Source organism: Saccostrea cucullata, unplaced genomic scaffold (genome assembly GCF_032062105.1).
Source record: "Saccostrea cucullata isolate Sc308-1 unplaced genomic scaffold, CSIRO_AGI_Scuc_v1 ctg1128, whole genome shotgun sequence".
Classification (NCBI taxonomy): domain Eukaryota; kingdom Metazoa; phylum Mollusca; class Bivalvia; order Ostreida; family Ostreidae; genus Saccostrea; species Saccostrea cuccullata.
Window position 1 is genome coordinate 32,133 of NW_026941503.1, and position 21,796 is coordinate 53,928.

At 33.1% G+C, this 21,796-nt stretch overlaps 1 pseudogene; it reads right to left on the bottom strand.

Moving 5' to 3' along the window:
• Positions 1-362: 362 nt before the first annotated feature.
• LOC134257952 (protein mono-ADP-ribosyltransferase PARP14-like) lies at positions 363-21,341 on the bottom strand (annotated as a pseudogene).
• Positions 21,342-21,796: the final 455 nt, after the last annotated feature.

Consider the following 21,796-nt stretch of genomic DNA (forward strand, 5'->3'; position numbering starts at 1 on the left):
AGTAGGCTCATTTAAAAAACAATTTTGATGGCATCATCGAATTATCATGCATTAAAATTTAGATAGTGGTCTTGTTTAATTGCTTAAAAAATCAATCAACTGAATCAAGAGAAGAAGAATTTAATGGATTACTTTACTCGTTTATAATGGTGTACTTGAGACAGTGTATTACATCATGTAAATGTTCACAACTTGTGGTTACACGTCGGATTTGACGAAAAAATGCTGAAGAACACAACAATTGATGACGTCGTCTTTGCAAGAGTTTCGCAAAAGGAGTAATTAAACTTCTTTACATGTAATAACCGATAGTCAGACCTTTTGACAAGTACTCGAGTCATTGGTTATACCCGTGGACAACTCTACTTATTATTTCTGGTAAAAGTAATCAAGTAAGTTGGATATCCTTGTGTGTCGTTAAATATGACGAACAAATCAGGATTTGTAATAGGATGTGCTACAGAATCATATAAGATATGAGACTGCTGGCCAAATTTTTGTGGTGGTACTCTCATGCCTTTTGCTCCCTGCGTGAATTCGCCTGTCAGGACTTTACATAAATAAATTCTGCGATGTCCACAGGGATCAGGTCTGGAGTAAGAGTCCCTAGCAGAGTATTCAGCATTTACAGCAAAGTAAACACCATTTCCATAGACAGCGGCTGCAAAATATAATATACTTTTCTTGAAAGAAATTTAAATGTAAATATATATTCACCAGGGGGACAACTCAATAAACAAGAGGCCCAGGGACCACATCGCTCACCTGAGCAATTGGCTAGGAAAAAACACATATCAGACTAGAACAGAAAGTTTACTGAGGTTGGGGGGGGGGGGGGCTGGACTTGAATTTTAACCCCCAGGGGATCATGATTTGAACAAACTAGAGTCTACACTACCTGAGGATGATTCAATATAAATATCACTAAGCATGGCTTTGAAGTACTTCAAAAGAAGATTTTAAAAGGTTTCCCTATATATTCCTATGTAAAACTTTTATCGGCCATTTTGGCCCCACCCTAACCCCGAGAGTCAAAAATTGTATCCACACTACCTGGAGATGATTCTACATGAGTTTCATCTTTCCTGGCCCTGTAATTCTTGCGAAGATTTTTTTAAAAAGATTTTTCCTATACATTCCTATGTAAAACTTTTATCGGCCATTTTGGCCCCACCTTAACCCCGATAGTCAAGATTTGATAAAAATTGTATCTACACTACCTGAAGATGATTCTACATGAGTTTCATCTTTCTTGGCCCTGTAATTCTTGCGAAGAATTTTTTTTAAAGATTTTTTCTATACATTCCTATGTAAAACTTTTACCAGCCATTATGGCCCAAACTTACCCCGGGGGTCATGATTGGAACAAACTTAAATCTACACTACCTGGAGATAATTCCACAAGAGTTTCATCTTTCCTGTCTCAATGGTTCTTGAGTAGAAGATTTTTAAAGATACATTCCTATGCAAAACTTTGATTGGCCATTTTGGCCCTACCCTTCTCCTTGGTGTCAGGATTTGGACAAACTTGAATCTACACTACCTAGTCTGGTCCGATTTATAGAAAAAAATACTTCTAACGGCAAATAATTATTATTTGGTCCAGCATAGTTTTGTAACCTAATTTGAGTATGCTGAATCCGAAAAAATATGCTTGGCTTCATGAAAATGGCGTTAAACAGGTCAAAATGGCGATTCAAAATGGCGGACATAACATTTTTCTAGTTTTCTCTCAATATTGTTCAAAATGGAAAAATAATGAATTAATAATATCTCACATTTAACTGAGTGTAATAAAAGTATAAAAATTATAATATAATTCTAATCTTATTAGTTTAACTCAGAAAATTTAGTCGTTTCTACACTTAATTCGAATTTTCTCTGATTTTTTGTCTATTGTTCTTTATTCTGCTTTGTTCAAGATCTTACATTTGAAAATATCCATACACTGCAGATTTGTATTTTTTTTCTCTACATCTCACTATTCTACAACTGAATGATGATGCAGCTGTAAGTTAAGAGTCAATAGAGCGATTTAAAATGGTGGATATTCATTTTCTTCAAATTATTTCTTAATATCGTTTACATAGGAGAAAGTATTTGTAAATATCTTACTAAGTGTAGTACAACTATGTAAATTTCCAATAGAACACTTATATCATCACTTTAATTTGGAAAATTTAGTCATCTAAATTTGAAATTTGTTAGTTAGCTCAAAATGGCGATTCAAAATGGCATCAAATTCACTCGAATTTCTTAAAATACTTAAACTGCTTAATTCGGATTCGTTTTGCAGAAAATAAATTACAGTTTTTTTATATATATAGTATATTGATTAGTCCATTATATATAGTCCATTATATATGAACAAACAAAAAATACTAGAAAACATTCATTTTTTCTGGAAAAGTTAATATAAACTCGACTTAAGCGTTATTAAATTTTCCCCCTCGTAATTGACCGTGTTCAAAAGCCTTTGAGCACCCGTCCACCTAAAATCACTCATGAGTCCTGTCTTAATAAACTCGCATTTCTATTTCAACGTCCCTCAGCACATCATCAAATATAACTGAAGAAATTCTTGTCCGATTTCATCGAACACTTTGTTCCAGCTTTTTAGCACTTATAAGAACTAAGTATTATCCCCTAGCATCTTCTATTCCAGATTTATTTGCTAAATGCATGTTTCAGTCTGTCTTCGGAATTTTGGTATTGTCAACACTCAAGTAAAATGGTAGCCCTGTCAAGGATGACAACCCCCTTGGCACGTAAAAGATCGTTTCTCTGGAGTTCGAAAAAGTGTAAGTTCACTGGGGGCCGCCAGAGAAACCAAAATCCTTCAAAAACCGATTATTTAAACTAATAGTCCGCCGAAACATGGCTGCAAAATTGCCGACTCGGCGTAAACAATATACAATCAATCAATAAACACTCAAGAAACAACACATTTATGTTCAAATGTTAAGAGTCTATTTTTTTTTTCAAAAACCTTATGCAAAATGAACTAGAGGTACTGTGAGCAATTAGCTCACTAAATGATGCCCCCGTCTCTCATATGAATATATATTGACAGCGTCCATGTTTTGCTATGGGAAACCTAAAATATGTGTCGGTCAAAAAGTAAAATAAGAGGTGCACAATGGTAATTATGTGATAAAGATTATGTGAAAGTTTCATCAAATTTCATCCCGTCTTATGAGAGGAGTTGCGGATAAGAGATGGGTACCCCAAAGCGTAACAGACGGACGGACGTACATACCTATTACTCTAAACGCTCTAGATTTGCAAGCGGGGTGGGGTGGGTATAAAAAATCTCTGATATTCAAGACATGTAGCTCTTTTTTTCGTGACCTCGTATAGATTTGTTGTCTTTTAGGGTAGAAAGGTCACTCTATTAGCAAGAAAATTCTCAAACTTTATCTTCTGGAATCACATTGTGTGCATATTTTGGTGAGAAGAGTTGTATAATTATGCAATTTAAGAGCGCCTGCAGATTCCTCGAGATTCCTATCACTTTCAAGCTTTCGTACCAAGAGGCCTAAGCTATTCTTGACTTCGATCTAGTCAACACTTCTCTTGACAACAAAATTTTTATTGAACACTCCAAAAACTTTACAAGGCAACTTGATCCACACTTCTTTGTTAGGCTAGTGTAAGGTTGTATCAAGAATCAAGGGGCATTGAACACAAACTTTTGTTCTTTCATATTTTGTAAATTTCAATTTTTTAAAATCTATATACACTGTTCAATACAAAATTGTCCGTTCACACCGTAAAATACTTGAGAATGCAGTTGAATTTTTGACTGAGAATAACAAAATACTGATATAGGGTCACAGAATCAGAGCTATAGACATTGAAGAAAAAATATGGTTTACGTATGTTATTTTGATAATGCTTAATTAAGGTCTTCCTTCTTAACGGAAGACCTTATAGTTATAGTACTGTTTCTTCTTCTTATTATTATTTTTTTCTGACACGAATTCTCGGTGTGTTGTAAGATAGTCTTGCAAGTTCCAAGAGATTTTTTGGAAATTCCTTTCTGGTGCCAAGTTTCGGATCATTTTCCTGATTTTAAAACGACATTTTGTCCACGGATAATCTCAAGAATGGTAAAAGATATAAATGTTAAACTTTCAGAGATTATAGATGGTGATCAATACTATCCAGGACGTGACATTTCGTTCGTCGTCAGTTCTTCCGGTTCCGGTTCCGGTTACCGGAATCCATTTTAAAAAGTCCAATTTTTCAACTTTTTCTGTTTTTCAATATTTTTCTTTGATATTGGTATGGATATAAGAGACTCTTTCAAGAATACTTAATATGTAATTTGTTGTTGAATCGAAATAGCCAGTCTCGAGAAATTTGCATTTAAAACTTTGAAGCGGCTGTTCCCAATGGCGTAATGGTTAGCGCGTTTGATTTTCACGCGGGCGACCCGGGTTCAACCCCCCGTGTATCCGAATTTTTTTTATCACTTTTTCTGCTAGATTTTTCGTTTTTATTTCAGAATTGGACGGAAGCCCTCTCGTTGCTCGCAACGAGATCGTTTCTAGTAAATATGTTTATATTTGGATATTATAATATATTCAGATTTATATGATGTAACAACTACTAGCCCTATAAATGGTCGTGGTCCATCATTTTAAAAATCATACTAAGTTATGTTGCACTAGACCTTCCACATGAACATAAACATTTATTTTTTTTTCTACATTGGACTCTTAAAAAATAAATCAAGAATTTCCAACAACTGATATGATTTAGCAACCCTCGAACTAATATGTTTACTCGCCTTAATGCTCGGGAATACTGCTCTTGGGATAGCTTAATTTTCATATTGTCCTCAAAACAGCAAATAGTATATATTACATGTATTAACTTTTTATATGAAAAAGCATGGAGAAACAGATAATAGGTAAAATGTCTTCGGAATTGTCAACAATTTATCTTAAAAATAGAAGTAATGAAACAAAAATCATTATTATAAAAAGCTTAAGTCATTAACAAAAATATCCTCCAACTTTCATTGCATTTGAACATTATCTTATGAATAAAAAAAACTTTAAATTTATTTTCTCGAATCAGAATTAAGCAGTTTGGGAATTTTACGAAATTCGAGTGTATAAGACGTCATTTGAATTGCCATTTTGAGCTAATTAACACATTTCAAATTTAAACGACTAAATTTTCCGAATTTAAATGATAATATCAGTGTTCAATTGTTATTTTACATGGTTGTACTAAGCTCAGTAAGATATTCACAAATCCTTTCTCCTATGTAAACGACATTAAGAAATAATTTGAAAAAGAAATGAACATCCACCATTTTGAATCGCCATTTTGACTTTTAACTTACAGCTGCATCATCATTCTGTTGTAGAATAGTGAGATGTAGAGGAAAAAACACAATTCTACAGTGTATGGATATTTTCAAATGTAAAATCCTGAACAAAGAAGAATATGGAAACAATAGACAAATAAATCAGAAAAAATTCGAATTAAGTGTAGAAACGACTAAATTTTCTGAGTTAAACTAATAATGTTAGAATAATATTATATTTTTTATACTTTTATTACAATCAGTGGGATATTAACTCATTACTTTTCCATTTTAAACGATATTGAGAGAAAACTAAAAAAAATTATGTCCGCCATTTTGAATCGCCATTTTGACCTGTTTAACGCCATTTTCATGAAGGCCAGCATATTTTTTCGGATTCAGCATACTCGAATTAGGTTAAAAAAAACTATGCTGGACCAAATAATAATTAATTTTATGGGTAAATAAAATAGTTTATGACAACAAGTTTAGATGAGTATTTTATTTTGTATTTTTTGTCACATTGTTATTCAACTCAAGCATCTAGAGTTTACGCGTAATCTATTACCGGAAATGAAACATGACTCAGTGCGAGTAAATCTTCGCTGTTAGCCGCAGTTAACTCTGCATCATTTTGCATACCTCGGAATGCGCACTTTTAATTGGTCTTTGAATATGTGTCGCCCCGGGATTTTCCAGGGGTCTGAATCGTTTGCGGCATTCCTTGATTGGGCTGCGCACTGCAAGGACGATTTAAAAGGTATAGGCGAACCATAATTCTTTTATAATAATAAAAATTTGCATTCATTATGACCTGTCGGGTGTTTGTTTTTGGTCATTCCTTCATTCGTCGTCTTGACGAATTTATCATATCTCACAGAGAGTGGAAAAATTTATCTCTCGATGCCGGTCAATTTCTTTTTAGTTTTAAAGGAATTGGGGGTGGAACTGTCCGACTGGGTCAGAAATGTTTGCAAAAACCTTGTTATATGTTATCTCCCCTTTGAAAAAAGCGTGGCCTTTCATTTGAACAAACTTGAATCCCCTTAACCCAAGGGTACTTTGTATCAAGTTTGGTTGAAATTGGCCCAGTGGTTCTGGAGAAGAAGATGAAAATGTGAAAAGTTTACAACAACGACGACGACGACAACGACAGACAACAGACAAATTTTGATCAAAAAGCATACATGAGCCTTCGACTCAGGTGAGCTAATAAATATAAAAACAATATTTTTAGAATATTAATCTCTTTTATCTATGTAAATTATATTCATTTGAATTTCAAAAAAGTCGCAAAACTAACAACGCATGCGTTTTTAGTGCCGTACCGCAGGGGGGATAAGACTTCTATTAATAGCAAAATTTTCCTTGATAAAAAGGCTTACAGAACAACAATACCCCGGAGTTTGATAATTTCTTTGAGTATGTTATATATCTGAAAAACATATATTTTGTCTAAAAAGTGCTGCTAGAATCCCACTATCTTGTCCGTAAAATATTTATTCCAAACATTCGCACGAAACCTTACCCTTTGTTTTGAATTTTATACATATGAATCGAGATTTTTCGTACAACCATGCTTAGCTCGGGATCCTAGCAGCACTTTCCAAGTTTGTCAAAACGCAAACTTTCAATCTGTACAAATCGTATGTTTTGAAATATCCAGCTTATTGTTGTTCTGTTGCATATTTTAGTCAAGAATGACGGACGATAGGCCGACCGGGATACGTAATATAGCTGACTGTCTTCGAAAGAGAATATAATCGATGAAAATAAATTAGCATACCTGTTTAATTAATTGAACTCCATATGAATTTAACACAATATTTTCGATATTTCCTTTTAAACTCCATTCTACGTTTCTCTGAACATGCCGTCTTAGCCAAATTCTCTTTACATGACATGATCAATTTCCGAGTTACTTGAGGTACACATATGACGTCATCAGTGGTAGATTTCAATCATAATGACTGTTACAACATAACAAAATAAAAACATTTTATTTTTGTTAATGTTTACACGTTTCTAATCATTTTCTAGAGTTAAATTACATCGCTAAATACCAATTTACGAAAACCTGATTTCTAAAATTGACGTCATCTTGCCTACTATGACGTCATAATGCAGCACTGATTTAGACAAGGCAGAATATTTTGTATGCTTCCTTATTCCCCCTGCGGTGCTTTGAAAATTACTTGGATGGTCGAAACATTCCTAAACTGGCGCTAAAAGAGATTCGCTACTCAAGCTTTCCGGCAAATTTTTGACTCAGCATATATTTTATTAAAAAAATTGTACATAATGTTTTATTTCTTACAATAAATTTGGATTCTACAATTATATAACTATTTTCAATGAGAACCCCCAGACTGAATTCCATATCATTGAAAACGTTTAGAGTGGAATTTTATTTTGTGGCGGAAGATTTTTATTAAGAAGAAAATGATCAGTTTTTCACACTCGAAGTATTAACAGTATTTTTGAAAATGAATTCCTGTGGTTACACGCATCAGTGGACTGTTTTATTCTGGTCCAAATTATAAATTAAATTGACTGTCGTGGATTCTATCATTATTTTTGAAAAATGTAGCAAGTCATGGGGGAAAGTAGCCATATCTTAGCTTCAAATTAACACCATTTTAGCAATATCAAAAATTACCACCACAGACCATTACTTTTATTTAACTGAATATTAAAATAATTTTGATCATTCTGCTTTAATTTAGAACCAGAAGTCTCTGTCGAGACTGTAGCTCTACTGGTATGTACTTATCAAAAATCATTGCACTATTTTATGTATCTTTGTGTAGTCTACTTGTGTGCCAACTTATTTTGAAATCAAACTAGAACTGTAGAAGGAGTAGCGTTTTTAAGGAATTTCACAGAAAATTCTATTTTTAGTAACCATGGTAACACCGTTCATCGAAATCAGAAACCGATGCACTATTCTATGTATCTTAGGGTAGTCTACTTGTGTGCCAAGTCATACTGAAATCAGACCAAAACTGTAGAAGGAGTAGCGTTTTTAAGGAATTTCACAGAAAATTCTATTTTCAGTAACCATGGCAACATCGTTCATCGAAATTAAAAACCGATGCACTATTCTATGTATCTTTGTGTAGTCTACTTGTGTGCCAACTTATTTTGAAATCAAACTAGAACTGTAGAAGGAGTAGCGTTTTTAAGGAATTTCACAGAAAATTCTATTTATAGTAACCATGGCAACACCGTTCATCGAAATTAAAAACCGATGCACTATTCTATGTATCTAAGTGTAGTCTACTAGTGTGCCAAGTTATATTGAAATCAGACTAAAATTGTAGGAGGAGTAGCGTTTTGAAAAATTGTTTACAGACAGACGGACAGACAGACGGACAGACAGACAGACAGACGGACGGACGCCGGACGCATTACTATCGCATAAGCTCTTCTGGTCTCTGACCAGTAGAGCTAAAAATGACATTGTTTTAATTGATTTTATTTAGGGATGTCAAATTGGCCCTGTTTTAATACTCGGTTACTCGGATGTTTTTCCGATCGAGTACCTGGGTACTCGGTAAAAGTCTAAATAAATATGAACAAGTTAATTGATAACTGTAAAACATTGTAAACTCTTGTAGAAATAAAACCACATGGTCTGATGGAAGGTTTACCTGTAAATGTATTGTTACAATTATGACCACTCTGTGCCCGACGAAATTTAATCTAACGGTTTTTTTAAGATAAAGGTACTTGGACACAGATTTAAAGTCAATATTTTTTCTGTAATATAAAGACATATATTTTAATAGCATTTCAAACAAAAATTAATTAAAAATCTTATTTCATTTGAGAGTTATTTAAACTTAAAATGTTTGGCGGGTTTGATTGACACATCCTTGCACTTTCACAAATTTTAACCTTATTCTTAATCATAGGAAAAGCGGCAATCTTGTGGTGTATTAATGAGATACATTAAAACTTTTATGCAGAAATACAGTTTTTTCCGAGTACAAATGTTAGAAAGCAAAACTCCCTCACAAGTATCGTCATTCCGAACTAAGGGTTGCTTACAGAGTTTAGCAAATCGAGCACACTCGTGTTATGTACACAGTTTTTGTAAACAGGTCTCGAGTTCTGTTATTGTTTATATTTACAATTCACCGGGTGCGTTCAAACGTCACAGTCTGCTTATCACAACTGCACGGACTGACAATATACTGTGTGTTTGTTTTGATTTCGAACATATCTACTCTGAATTTTCTGGATTATAGTATTAATATTTTTCATTTATACACAACGAGATTGCCACTTTTCCTAAGAATTAAGAATAAAATTAATTTGTGAAAGTGCAAGGATGTGTCAATCAAACCAGCGAAAAAATTTGAAATTTTAATATCTTCTATATGAAATAAGATTTTTAATTAATTTTTGTGTGAAATGCTATTAAAATATATAAGTCGTCATATTATAGAGAAAATAATAACTTCAAATCTGTGTCCAAGTACCTTTAAATTTATTTATCAGATAAATACGAGAAATAAAATCATAAATGGTTCACAGTGGTTTTGTTTTAAAAAAAATAATTTGTTCCCTAATTGTAATGTAATTCTTTGATGCGTTTGAAGTCCAAGTGATAAGTCGTCAGAGCTACAGAGGCTCAGCTACATGTACAGTATCAACTTGATCAAGTATTCCTATAACAGAGCGGATTTACGATCTCCGTACACTTTTCGATCCTAGATTTCATAAAATTATGAGACGGTATGTTGTAGTTTCGTGAACGATGGACATATTAAGATTTTTAAAGCCTTTGCCTTTAACCATTTGCATTATTTGGCATGTAATCAAACGCATCCATATCAACAATCGCACGTGCAATATCGTCTGTCTCTTTCCCCGAGAATTTACGCACCCCTACTAATGTGTTCGGAACCTTTTATGTTTCGGTGTTCTGCAAATTATAAAACCCGATAAGTTCAGAGTAGCTCTAGCAATGGCTCTGGCGAGAGTTAGCGAGACTTCAGCGAGATAGGGTAAATTATTCACGGAAAATGTGGCTAGGAAGTGACTAGCACGTGGAGGCATGGTAAACAGAAAAGTTATGGTGCGTTTCCAGTTTTCAGCACCCTAAAATAAGCTGATAATGCCTGAAGAAATGTACTTCAATCAATCGATCACTTTAACATTCATTCAAACTTAAATAAGTATTCTCTATGATACAATTTTCTGCTGTAATGAATTAAAATTTCTTTTTGGACAAATATTTTTGCATGGGAACCGGGCCTATATTTTTTGGCGTCAGATTAGCAAATGAGGCACCAGCATGATTTTAACTGACCAATCGGCTGAATGAGTATTGCATTATGGGTTACTACGAATACTACAAGAATTTTACGTTTGAAATGAAAAGCATTTTTAAAAGTATTATTTTCATGCTCATAATGACAAACATGCTCATAATGACAAACAATTCATTTATTAAATAAACGGGGGAAGTCTAGGTTTCTGAAAGTCATACTGCAAAAGGGATTTCGTCTGTATCTATTCTTTGTTGTACTATCGGTGAATACAATTGCCAGGTGAATTCCTTGGCCGAACACGTGATCACGAACGTAAAGTTTTGTCAATTTAAATGCATAAGAGATGCTGCTCGTTTTCCTTACCCTTGAAGCGCTGGTGTTCTGAACTAGACGCAGACTACATTTTATTAAACTTCTTTTTTTTTAATTTACAGAATGTATTTTAACAACAAATTAAACACCCGTAACATCTTTCAAAGTTTCTTATCTTTGTATTTTGTTCGTAAGAACATTTTTTTTTATTTTGCAGTCCATTAACATGATCGTAGATTGACCTGAACTACGCGTTCGAAGTAAAATATAAACATGTACATGTATTTGGCGTAAACGTTGCTATTCATTCAACGATTGGTCAGTTGCTCGTGGTAAGATCCTCTGTGCGCATTTATAACAATAGCCATATAAGGCAAACAAAGGTTTGTCAGTGTAGATGAAAATGCACATTTTTTTTACCAGCGAATCGGTCACTAGTGAGCTCTAATTTTCGCCGAAAAGTATAAGATATATTTTTATTTTAACGACCCCTCCTTTAGCCACCCTTTTTCTGTTGAAAATCTTGAAAGTCTTTCAGAAAGGTCTGGAAACATTTATTACAGGACATGTTGTCAAAAGAAACAGGCTATAGCAATATCATGTTTACTGCCAATTTTATTTGTTAAACCGGATCTACCCTATAACCTTCGAATAGATCAACCTAAACCACGTGTTTTGAATTTAAATCACAATAACATTAGTAGGGGTGTTACGGCTTCTGGAGAATTGACAAAATTATCTAATTTATTTTAAAGATAATAGACCTTAAACGATGTTCAATGAAAACAAATAATTTAAGCAAAACAAAAATAGGGGTATAGGAGACAGTCGAAGGTGAGAAAATCCAGGTAGGTAACAGGTGCTTGGTCACGGTAATTACTGTATAAACACTGCCACAGGCGATACCGGTCATTTGGAGGCACAGGAAACCCTAATTACTGTATGTACAAGTGCAATGAACATTTTACGTTTTAAAACCGATTTTTAATGCATTAATAAATAAGCTTAGAAATATTAAAAAATATTCATCCGAGTAACCGAGTATCCTTTTTAGTTTTCGATACTCGGGCGTTCGATCGAGTACCCGGTTAACCGGGTACTTTTATTTGAACATATTTTATTATGTAAAATACATAAATGGATTGGGCAGCAGGCATAGCCTATATAAGCCCTCTCCATAGGTACAAGGTTAATTAATACACATATAGTAACAGGTTTATATATGACCAATAAGTTATATATAACTGACACAAATTTGAATGGATTATAGGGAAAAGAAAAATATATGAGTGAAGAGAGAAAAAGAAAAAAAAATGAATACCGGTTTATAAATGTGGAAATGAAATAAAAAAAAAATCGAAAAAATGAGAACTACAGCAATTTATAAACATACAATGAATGTGTAATTAATTTGATTTAGGACATAAACTGGAATAAGTATTTCATAGTTACACTTCATTTATGAAACCTTTTGGTTTGTGATATATATTTGTGAACACAATCAAATAATTTCATATTTTTTGCATAAGAAATACAGTACTCGCATCGTTATTCTTTATAGGATACACGATACGATAGGATACACGCACGATACGATAGGATACACGCACGATAGGACAGGATACACGAACGATAGGATAAACGCAAAACACGATACACGCAAAACACGATACACGCAAAACACGATAAACGCAAAACACGATAGACCTGATAAACGATCTTCACGATAGGATAGGATTGTTTCAAAATGCAAAACGTTTTCTGACAAGACGAAAAGAATATTTTGTTTTCTTACTGCAATATTTTAATTTAAATACTTGCAGAGCTTCAAATCAAAATCATAAAGAACATTTAATTGTTATAATAAAAAAATCGAGATATCTGTGGTAATTTTGCAAAAGTTGTTTATTTATATTAAAAAAAAATGACAATGATTAAATGGGTTATTAAAAAATGGAGACTGTGGGTTTCTTTTTAATTTCTTCTCAATTGTGTGAATTTACGATTATTTGTGTTTATGTCGAAACTCTCATCTTATGGTTGAAATATGAATCGTTTTATTATGGATATTTTAATTTTTTACAAAAATCCCTTACATGATTATGTACCGTTTCTCACGTGTACTATTATAAATTTTTGAAACTCTATAAATAGATGTATTATTTAGGGAAATAGGAATAGGATTTTGTAAGTCTATACTAGATATACAATTAAAAAGAGAGTTTCTTTGCTCAACATAAAATGGGCATTCAAAGAAAAAATGATATGCATTTTCCATATGAAAATCACAATTTTCACATTTTGAGCTATCACTTGTATAATCTTTCAGTAAATCACCATTTAAACTACTAGCATTATTTCTTAGCTGACAATGAGTAATATTTTGACTACGATTTGCATGATTAAAATGCTTATTAGGTGTTCTATAATGAGTCTTTTTAATGGCATTAATGAAAGAAGATAATGTTGGTAAACTCCTAATATGGTATGGTAAACTATTCCATAATTCAATTGTAGATGGGAAATAACTATTCATATATGCTGTGGTCCTCGTTTGAGGAATAAGAAAAAGTAAGACCATCATTGTTTCTTAATGAATATGAGGTTTGGGGTGGAATACAAGGTCTTAGAAGATCTTGAAGGTACTGTGGAGCTAAACCATACACGATTTTGTAAAATAATATTAATTTATGTACTTTCCTTCTGTCAGATAATGTATTCCAACCCAATTCATCATATAAAAGTGATCTTAATGAGTTTACTCTCATTCCTGTAATAATTCTTGCAGCAGTAATTTGAACTTCTTCCAATAAAGATGACTCCTTTTCATTACAATTATCCAAAACAACATTACCATATTCTAAAACTGGTCTAATAAATGACATATATATTTTTATTAGCGCGTCTCGACAAAGGGATTGTTTTAACATTCGCAGAACATTTAACCGTTTACATGCTTTTTCATAAGTAATTTGTATGTGAGATTTCCAATTGGCATCACACTGAAAATTTAGTCCCGAATGTGTGTGATTGTTCGATGGCTCAATCAAGGGGCCATTTAAACCAAATTTAACATTGGGATGAGAAAAATGTTTTCTGGAAAAATTTACATTCACTGTTTTCTCTGGTACTCGTGGACATCCCTAATTTTATTGCTTGTTAATTTTTAATGCCAAAAACTTTTGAGTGCAGAAAAGTCAAACAAGTAACTATAAGAAGTAATTTTTTGTCATAAATTTTAATGTGACCATTCATGATGAAAAGAGACGGTGTTTGTTCATTTCTACCAAAAATGCTAGAAGAAAAACTGATTAATGTCATGTTAGAAATGTAATCAAAGTGCAAAAAGGTGATATCATATGCGCTGTTGCGCCAAAAGAGGCAAAATTACTCACATTTTTTAACTGATTTTTTCGTACAATGTTAAAATATTCTTGATAAATTAGTCTCAATACTTTTGATAGCAGGATACAACCTCCTTAATTTAAAAATGCTCGCATTAAAGCAATAAAAATTACAAAAAATGTATAAATAAGGATTTCATGTCAAATTCATGCAAGCATACTGCATCTGCATATCATCAACAGTAGTGAACAGAGACAAATTACATTTTGCTAAGATATTCCAATTTTTACAACTTTCTCCAAAAATAAAAAAAAAAATAGAGATAGAAACGTTTTTTTTTTTTTTTTTTTTTTTTTTTTTTTTTTGCTTAGGTAATGTATAACATTACCTAAGCAAAAAAAAAACGTTTCTATCTCTATTTTTATACCATTTTCCCCACAGTAGCTCCTGTTGAAGCCCAAAGAGTTGATACTGTTGACGGCCTCTGGGGCAGTACCGTGCCAGAGTTCCCTCTCGTTCTGTGTGCCAGGAGGATTCTGGGAATCCAACAACTTCTTTTTGGCCACATACTGCTGGTACAGCATTTTGTTCTGTATTCTCTCCAACTTATCAAACAGTCAGATACATGTATAATAGTATATCTGCTAAAAATATCTTTTTGATTTTTCTTTCAAATCAAAATCATCTGAATATTATTGTTTTTTTTTTTTTTTTTTTTTTTTTTTTTCTAATTATATTCAAAAGCAAAAGTTGCTAGAAATGTTACATACTTTAATAATTTCACTCTTTGAGCCACGAAGCAGCAATTCTCTTCGGAATTTTTCAATGACTTTTACATATTCTTGCGATCCGTAAGGTACTTGTACAACCAAGAGGTTTTCCGATTCCTTCATAGCACACCAGTTCGGTGGCGGTTCAAACTTAGAATCTGTAAGGAAGTATTGGAAAAAATACGGAAAACAGCACAGCGATTGATTGTGCAGAATTTAATATACATGTACATTCAAGTAATACTCCCTTTGTGATTGTTTTACGCCCCCGTAAATGAAGTCTAGAGGGTATATAGTTTTTGTCCTGTCCATCCGTCCGTCTGTCTGTTTATCTATCTCTTTGTCCGCAGAAACTTTAATATTGAAATTTAAAATTTAAATTTTGAGGGTTGGGGCTTTCATATTTCATAGATGTTTTTCTTGTGACTATAACTTTTTTTGGGAACACATAAATTTGACCTCTTGACCTTGACCTTAAAGTAAAACATACTTTAAAAAAATACAACACTTTGACCATGGTCATAACTTTTGAACAGTTGGATTTAGGGCTTTTATACTTCACATGTGTATTCATTGTGATAAGATCTTTAAGTGAGTGCAAATATTTTTGAATTTTTGACCTTTACCTTAGAGTTTGGCGCACTTTTTAAAAACACAATTGAGTCTTGGCCATAACTTTGAACAGTTACAACGAAAGCTTTCATATTTCACAGGTGTATTCCTTGTAACAAGGTCGTTATTTCAGTATTAACACTTTTAACCTTGAACTTTGGAGTTTGACTTGAATTTAAGAAAATTATACCCTTGTCGGAAGCTGCCATATGGGGGCATCAGTGTTTCACAAACACATTTTATTTTTTCTTTCTTTTTAAATTTCCATAACATTCATATAAGTTTAAGTAAGAATTTTTAATAATCACTGATGGTATGTTTTAATAAACACTATTAAATCATTTTTTTAAACTTTAGTCTTTGTGCCCATTACAATAAAGTTACAGATATATGCTAAATACATTTCTTTCTCGTCATATTTTCTGTAATTAAGATTAAGAAAAAACCTATGAAACCTGTTACACTATCTTTGATTTTTGCCGAACGAGAAACAAATTCCATAACATATCAATTGGTATTACTGGAAAGATCAGGAAAAATAGTTGTTCAGATAAAGGGTCTTAGACTGCGTTAGGGATCCCGGTGTGTCTAAGGCGAAGACATAGTTTTACAGGGAATGTGGTCACTGACAGTTCCCAAATTTAGATATTTAAAGCAACGAAAAACGTCCTCGTAGTATGTATTTTTATTATTATCCTTCAGAATTATACAGTCAATTTGATTGTTTTAGAGTTTGTCACGTGGGTTGACAATTCGTGATATCTCGATCCCTCACGCGCAGGGTGACAACTGCTGTCACCCTTCAGATGACATGTAATAGCGGAAACAAGCATGCATAGTTGCAACTGTGTCGCCGCCCTTTAAATGAAAATACAGTGGTTTACGCGTGATAACTCTTAGTCTATTTATGATTACATGTACAATTGTGGGATCGGTAAACAATAAATTCTAACAATTCTAACAACCTCTTGTGTTCTCCTACTCTGCTCTGCTTCCATATTTTTAAAATATGTCAACAAACAACTTTGACGTAATCATTAGAATGTATCGTTTACCATTCCCGCATATTTAGCCATTGTACTTACAAATAGGAGTTATCTCGCTTAAACCACTCTAGTTTTATTCAAAGGGCGACAACACAGCTGTAACCCTGCATGTTCGCTTACGCTATTTCATTGTCATCTGAAGGGAGATAACAGCTGTCACCTTGCGCGTGAGGGAGACATCACGAGTTGTCTCCCTGCACGTGACCTGCTCTAAACCAATCAGATTGACTGTATAATTCTGAAGGATAATAATACTTGATATCACGATTACTTAACTTAGCGGAACTCTTTCGCGATAGAGGTAGGCAACGTCTGTTGGCTGGGGACAAATGTGCTATTCAATACAATGCAAGATCGATCATTGTAAAATCTATAAGGACAGATAAGTAAAAAATCCTGGTGGAATGCCTTGCTAAACAATCGCTGAACCAGCTTAATAAATTTTTGAGAGGAGTCAATCCTTAATTGTTACATTTTTAACGATACTTTTAACTAAGCGGACATTTCTCGTTAAATATTCATTGAAAATAGTCACATTTTTAAGCAGATAAAATATTCTAAACTTTCCTTATTTGAAAATCTACTATTTTGAGTTCAATATCTGGCATAACATTGTGCTTTCGCAATTAAATTGTTCGAATCATTCAATTGTCATTACTGTAAACAACGTCATGTGCCCCAGAAATTCAGACCTTTCTCGACTCCACCGCCAAAGAGCGGTAGTAAGGAAGATAACTGCGAGGTACTCATTGGTACTCGCGATATTGGTGATTCACAGTCCATAATTGTATATTATACATATCTTGTTGTCTTCATTAAAATCTAATGTATGTACCTGTATCTGAAATAAAAAAAAATTCAAACAACAAGAACACCCTGACGTGCCAACATATAGAAATCAACCCATTTTCTTCCCTTTTCTACATATTTCATTAAACTGTAATTTATCTTAAGATTGAAAATTCGGGAGGCACTAAGGGTGACCCTTTTAATATTCTCTTTTCACCATCTGACCATGAGATAGATATAGATGCAGAACTGATTGGAAATTTTGTTTGGTGATTATTTATAAAATACTAGTACTTACAATGACCGATAATTTGACTTTCTATTCAATGAAGTTAACCAGATACCAAAAGTGGCTCTGGTGTTAGGAAAACTCAAGTGGTATTATTTTCACAAGCATAATCATTCAAAGAATTTTTTTTCCTCAATAAATAATAATTTGTGTCATTGTAGTAAATTGCAAATTTTGGAAGTTTGAATTAATGTTGGTAGTAAAGGAACAATTATAGAATGTATATCTATGGCACGCCAAATCCACAAAAATGAGCAAAACAGTTTCACAGTCGATAAACTATGTTTATCGGTTGTAAACTATAGTTTACGGACTGTAAACTACAGTTTACAACGTAAATCTATATTGTACATCTGTAAACCATAGTTAACGCGATAATCTATGTTTCACAACCGTAAATTATACTTTACACCGAAAATTTGCGATTGCAAAACATAGATTATGTGATAAATACATTTTCACGATTTGTAAACTATAGTTTACAAACCGTTAACTAAAGTTAACGATCTGATAAATATAGTTTCACGATTTGTGAAACTATGATTAACAACTCTTAACTATAGTTTACAACTGTAAACTATAGTTTACAAACGTGAATCTATGTTTATCAACAAAATCTATTGTTAACGCTTTATTCAGACAGATAAACTTAGATTAGCATTCGTAAACTATAGTTAACGACCGTTAAATATAGTTGTACAGATAAAAAATATTCTTAACGAATCGTTAACTATACTTAACGAATCGTTAACTATAGTTTACGGTTTGTAAACTATAGTTCACAGTCGATAAACCTAGTTTATCAATTGTGAAACTAGGTTTATCTCATTTTTGTGAATTTGGCGTGCCATATATATCTGCTTACTATTCATTTCATAAGTACAACCATAAATATTACGAATAAGCTGAAGAAAATAATCCATTTTTATTTTAAGTGCTCATACCCTTGATTTTGTCTCTTCGGGTCACCATTGCGACATCTGTGGGATCATCACTTGGGTATTCCTCCATGTTGTTGAAGTTGATAATGTACTCTGTCCCTGCTTGATCTGTAAACCTCACATCTGGCTTTTTGTCACGGTAAGCCTTCTCCACCAGTAAGTTGATGTTCTTTGGGTACTCACACAGCTCATTCTTTCCATCGGCATTGTCAACAAAGTACCACTGCACGATGTCAGAGACCAGTTCGGCCTCTAACTTTGTCTGTTTACTGCGATCAGCATCTCGAAGTATAACGTGAACGTAATCAGTTGCGTCCACCAATGCATCTTTGGTCCCATAAAGTTTAACAACTTGCCCTTTTCTATCAACAGACACTTCCACATCAAACTCATTCTCTAGACTCTTTAAAGCATTCATCTATCAAATAATATTAATATTAATTAAAACGAAATACACGTTTGAGACGAACACAGGAATATCACCGGTAGGTAAATCAACTGCCTTATATTGAAGCGAGCAGTTAAATGTTATTAGATTTGGTTACAAATTGCTTTTATCGTATTGTGATAAATGGGTTAAATAGAGAGAACAGTGTTTTGGGTTTAAGGCGGCCGACTTCGGTTTGAATTGCGCAATATTTCGCGCATCATAGTAAAATGAAGCGTATTTACGGTTATAAATCATTTTTTCACAAAATTAATAAAACTAAACAAAAATAAGAAATTGCGGATTAAAAATTATTACAATTTTAAATAACTTATTTTTAAAACGATTTTTAACTGACAGGTAGATTGACCTGGTAATCGCGTGTTTTGACGTTAGATAACGTGACGCTATTAAAGAAGAGGTATTTAATAAAAAATGTAGTAAAACGAAAAGAAATGAATATATGCTTTTAAAATTTAAAACATAGATATTTGTTAATCTCTCCATCATATTTTTTTTAATATACTAGAATAAAAATCCTTTGTGTGTGCCATATTTTGTATTACTCTTTTAAAACAAGGAAATTCGTTGTTATTTTTTCATTTAATTTAAGATGCCCCCTCTGGAAACAAGACGGTACAACTTTTGGGTTCTTGTATATAAATGTACATTATCGTATTATCCATCATATATAATATATAGTTTGAGCAAAAAGTCTATTATAGTATTTGTATATTTTGATTTAAAGTGCGAAAAATTGGCACTTTCCCATATAATCCTATAGTAAATGTACTCCTATAGTAAATGTACCTGTAATTTAAGACAGTCCTATTCTATGGTTCTATGACCAGTTCTATGGTTGATATAAAGACCTTGTCAGCAAATACAATTTATCATTGAGTCAAATGCTGACTGACGTTTTTCATACCAATTGTTAGTCCATTATTTATACACTGAATTGACGCCGGATATTTTCTGTTATTTCCTGATCATGACAAGGAGCACACGGCGGATGTGACCGGTCGGCAGGGGATGCTCACTCCTCCATGGCACCTGATCCCACCTCTGTTGCTGGGGGTCCATGTTTGCTCTGCTCTTATTTTGTATTGTTTTATGAACTTTGAGATTGAATACTGTTCGTTATCTCCATATCCTTCCCTTTAAAATAACTGGGCGGTAGATTTTCCCCAAACTTGACATGTACACTGAAGTCAATGTAAGAAATACATGGAATAAAAATAAAGAGTTTTGCTATTGTAGCTTTCACACAATAAAACCCTAGTTGGCCCCTTAAGTGGAAAGACAAATTTTAAGTGTTAAAGTTCTGCCATTTGGCATCGATAAATTTTCATATAAGATTTACATAAGAAGTTAAATTTTTAAGATCTAAGGGTTTCAAAAGTGTAATACATTAGGTGGTGCTGATTTCTTTGATAGGGCTAAAAAAAGTAATGCAAATATCAAGCTCTGACTGAAATGCATTTGGTGTTTAAGTGGCTGATGAGAAATGTCAATGGGAACCAGTTCAAAATATAATTTGGTTAAGGTTCGTTTTGAGCACATATCTTTAAAAGATTGATTGATCGATTGATTGTATGTCGTTTTACGTCCAATTCGAAATTCTTTTCACTCATACAGAGACGTCACCATATATCGATGAAGAGCTTCACATTTTGAACTTTACTCGACACTCAGCGCCATTGAGAATTGGGGGATCTTTATCGTGCTGACGCCTGCCGAAACAAAGGACCTCAGTTTATAAGGTCTCATCCGAAGAACTCGCAACTTCCACTTCAAGTGCTGAGCGCATGGCAAAGGAACAGTTGTTATCCATTTTTATCGAGTTATATTTATAGGATAACATGTAGGAAACTTAAATTATTCATAAGGGAAATGATCAAAATATTTTTAAAGGCATAAAGGTTTATTAAAATTATGTTTAAAGTTCGATTCTCTGCCTTAGTAGTCATAGAAATCTACACCATTTTACATCCCCCCTTTTTTTTTTTTTTTTTTTTTTTTTTTTTTTTTTTTTTTTTTTACAATTTTTATTCATTACAGAATGAATGATGTACAAACCTGATCCTCAGAGAGATGACAAATAGCATAATCCTTGACAACCCTGGTTTTGAACTCATCATCTACTAATCTCTCAATCGTCTGTATTCCTTCATCAATATCCTTCTGATCAAATGCAAAAACCATAAAAGTAACTGAAGATTGGGGAATAGATTTATAGGTCGGAACTTGTTTCCATTGTCTGCTATTGTCAGAATTTCCATCTGCTGCTAAAAATAAGAAAACCCTAAAATGTTTGTTCAGAAAAAAATGGATGTTCCCTCAAAATTTCAATCTTTCGAAAGATTTTTTAGAACCAATAAAAAATATTAATTTTACATCCGCTGTAATTTCCTACGAATCCAACTGTGAAATTGATTTGAATACCATTTTCGTGTAGAAATGTACATGGAGAAACGTGCGTTATATATAACGTGACGTCACAATAAGGCTACAGCGACGTAAGTAAACGTATTTAAGGAATGACTCTAATTCTTGGCCATATTATCAAGTATAATCTGGTTTGGGTCAGTTCACGCTTTATAATCACCGAAGCGGATTATAAAAAGGCGTAAACTGACCCAAACCAGATTATACTCGAT